Source organism: Galeopterus variegatus, unplaced genomic scaffold (assembly GCF_000696425.1).
Source record: "Galeopterus variegatus unplaced genomic scaffold, G_variegatus-3.0.2 Scaffold2729, whole genome shotgun sequence".
NCBI classification, from domain to species: domain Eukaryota; kingdom Metazoa; phylum Chordata; class Mammalia; order Dermoptera; family Cynocephalidae; genus Galeopterus; species Galeopterus variegatus.
The window spans coordinates 82,599-86,288 of NW_007728840.1; the positions used below are offsets into that span (position 1 = coordinate 82,599).

At 46.3% G+C, this 3,690-nt stretch overlaps 1 protein-coding gene across 1 annotated transcript in view; it reads left to right on the forward strand.

Moving 5' to 3' along the window:
• The first annotated feature begins 2,995 nt into the window (after positions 1-2,995).
• Positions 2,996-3,690, forward strand: part of PRRG1 (proline rich Gla (G-carboxyglutamic acid) 1) — a 106,464-nt gene continuing 105,769 nt past the window's right edge. The window contains exon 1 of the mRNA XM_008582823.1: positions 2,996-3,071. The gene's annotated coding sequence lies outside the window, so the exon portion shown is untranslated. The remainder of the gene's footprint in view (positions 3,072-3,690) is intronic.

Consider the following 3,690-nt stretch of genomic DNA (forward strand, 5'->3'; position numbering starts at 1 on the left):
TGGAATGTCATCTGGCTTGTTTCACTGAAAGTTACCAGCCTATATTGTTAAACTATAACCCCACCTTTGTTCTCTTCCTGTAACTTCCTGGTCTGGAAAATAAATGCAGGAAGAGAACCCCAATTCGGCATTAATTTCCCAAGGAAGGGATCCCTCTCTCTTGAGGGTTCCAGGATATTAACCACTTCGGGGCCTCTCACTGCTCAGAAGAGATGGGCTTTGAGTAATCCTTTCATCTCTGTCACCCAGGGGAAGTGGGGTGACAAATCTGTGGGGGGAAAGCAACGCAAAGCAACACCTACCCATTCTAAATCCCCATGGAAGTTCTCTAATTGGCCCAGCATGGATGAGATGCTCCATCCTGTGCGCGCGCGCGCGTGTGTGTGTGTGTGTGTCTGTCTGTCTGTCTGTCTGTGTCTGTGTCTGTGTTTAGAGGAGCCAAGGGACTTCGGGCCAATTAAATCATAGTATCTGTGAGTAGGATCCAGAAATTAGTATTTTTTTTACAAGTGCCCCAGTTTGAGAACCGATTATTTAGGCTCTGTTATTTTTAAGAAAATAAAGACCACAGTAAGGATAATAATGGCTCCTTCAAGGATGCCCATGTGCTAATATCTAGAACCTTCGAAAATATGTTATATGGCAAAGGGGAATTAAGGTTACAGGTAGACTTAAATTCGCTAAGCAGCTAATCTTCAAATAGGCAAATTATTTTAGATTATCTGGATGAGTCCAATATAATCACAATAAATGTGGAGGAGGTAGGCCAAAGTGTGTGCCAATGTGTTGTCATTGCTGGTTTTAAAGATGGAAGGGGGCCATGAACCAAGGAATGTGGGTGGCCTCTAGGAATGTGGAAAGGCAAAAAAAAAGAAAAATTTCCCAAAGAGCCTTCAAAAAGGAATTCAACTCTGCTGACACCTTGATTTTAACCCAGTGTGACTCTTCGGACTTCTGTCCTCTGTTGTTTTAAGCCACTGTTTTTGGCATTTTTTTTTAAAGCAGCCACAGAAAACTAATAGAGTCATTTTTAAGAAGATCCATTAATACTTGAGTACATGTGGTTCTACTGGGGGTCCTACTCTTGTCATACATGTACTTTCTCTCCAGGAGTGGTTATGATACTCAATCCTACCCAAGCAGATTTTTTTATCTGGAGTTTTAAAAACTGGAAGGGATGCAAAGAGAGACACTTTCTGTCTGGTAGTAACTTGGTAGGTATGAGTCCACAATTTTTCAGAGGCCATGGTTCCAAGCCTGCAGAACATGACTTTGGGGGTTTCTGAAAGTGACACTGTCTGAGAGAGGTGGGATTAAGAATCTCAGCTGCAATTTAAAGCATTCCAGTCCCTGGTTCCAGTTATTCCTAAAGCCAATCATAGACTTACCCTTTCACAGTGGGTTACACAATAACTTCTTTTTTTTGCCTAAACTATTTCATTTTTTTTTTTCACTCTGCCCAAAATATTCTAACAAATTCAGGCCAAAAAAAAAAAAAAAAAAAAAAAAGGGCAAGAAACCAAGCAATCAAATGAAAAGTTTAAGAAAACGCATATACAACATCTATTAAGAATGCAAAAGTTGCCTTTATTAACCCAGTGTTTTAAGCATCTTCCGTATGTAAAACATTTTACTTGTGAAATGAATAGGACAAGGTCCTGCTTCTAGGTACTTACAGATTTGTTTATCCTACAGAATCCGTGTCTTCATTCACCAATATACCTTTCTGAAATTAGCCCTCCCTACAATCTCTCTATGCTTATTTACCAAATGCAAAATAGAAATGAGTTCAAGAAAATCTGCTATGTAAAATACACAAATGGGAGAACCACGAAGATTTATGGGGAGAATTTCAGGGCATTCAGATCTTTAAGGTCAATTACTAGACTGTCCTGTGAAACGCTCCGTCACATTCAATACACTTGCGGGGAAGAACTACTGGTGTGGCTCTGTGACAGTTCTTTTATTCTTAATATACCAAATATTTCTTAATTTCATCATAACTAAAGTAAAAAGAAGGGGAAATGCAGGCCCACAGCTCAATTCATTTTGGATTCACTCAGGTGTGTATTTATTTTGATAGCTGATCTGAAAGCATGTGAAATGTCACCTCTGACCAGATTCTAAACAGAAAAACACAGAACTTAAAACTAAGCACGCATGCAGCATGGAATAATAATCAAGTTAGGCTTCTTAAAATGCTAAATGCCAGAAAAACTCCGACTACTGGGTCAAAGCCTTCACAACAGCAACAGCCTTACGTTTCTAAGAGGGGCTTTTAGAATTCTAAGGTTCAAATTCTAAGGTAGCTACCTATAAAACAGGGTCAAAGAGATCTTATTTGACAACCCATGCTCTTCTTCCTAAGATATTTAGGTAGGTTCGTTCAAGACTCTTTAAGAAAATGCAGATTGTTGTCACCAAAAATTGTCCAGAAACAGCAGCAAGAGAGTTTGTCCTTAGGGAAAGGGCAATTCCCTGAGGTGTAACAGCAGGCAATGGTTGGATAGTCACCAACCACTATCTGGGGTAGCACACAGCAAAGAGGTGCGTGAAGTAGGATGCCCTGCACAGGCGGTCTGAGGATAAGAAAGAAATCTACGTGCCCCTCATTTCACGAGGGCTGAGGACTGTGCGCAATGAGAAGTGACTAGGGGGAAAAAAAAAATATGTGGTGAGATAGGCATGCAGAAAGAAAGGATGGCGGAGAGACTCGGGGTGGATCAAGGGGAGACGTGGCAGCCCCAAGGGCTGGTTGCTTGGCCCCGCGCCAACCCGGGCTTTCTCGAGGGAGAGAAAAGCCTCAGCGGAGACGCCAAAAGTGGAGAGCTCCAGCTGCCTGCCCTAAGCTTTTGGTCTTTCCGGCGGAGGCAGCGGAGACTACGCTCCTCCATTTCCCACCCCGCCTGGCCCCGCCTCTTTTATCCTAACCCCGCCCCAGCCCGGTCCCTGCCGCTTCCCACCGCCCTTCCCGTTCGCTCCTGACTCCAGGCTCCAGCTAGGCTAGGAGCGGGAGCGCGCAGGCGCTTCGTGAGCCTCAAAGAGCGCGGAGTAGCGGAGCTGGACGCGCGGTGAGTGTGGCGGCAACGTAAGGCTAGTAACCCCTGAACGTGGTCCCAGCCGAGCGTCCCAGAAGGGATTGTGTGTGGGGGTGACTTCAGTCTGGTGAGGAAAAACTGGCCAGAGGTGCGGCGGCAGCAGCGTTGGTGGCGGCGCTGCCTGAGGCTGTCCGGACTGGGCCGCGTGGGGAGAGGAGTACGTGGTGGCGGGAGTGGGTGAGGGTATACATGAAGAGAAAAATTGAAGGAAGGGAGTCTAGAAGCTGGCATTCCGCACACGAGCTTGGCAGGACCAGGAGGCTCGCCAAGGGTGCTGGAGGGTGTCCCAGCTTCAAGTGCAGTCCCCCCACTTGGTGCCCCTGAGCGGCACCGAGTCCGGGCTCATCCGTTCCCCCCGCACTTCCTTCTCGGGGTGCAGAGTTGCCATGAAAGTGCCCCGTCTTAGGAGAGAGGATTTGGGGTAGGTGGGCTGTTGGCTTGGGCTACTGCCATGCAGGGCGTGGCGTTCGTTTGACTTTCCTTTACCCCGCCCAGGAGAATGTGTCCCTCTTCTGGTCAATTGTGCTCGTGGACATTTGAACAAAGGCTACGACTGTTTTGTGGGCAGTAGCGGGTGACCGCGGGGGCGGGT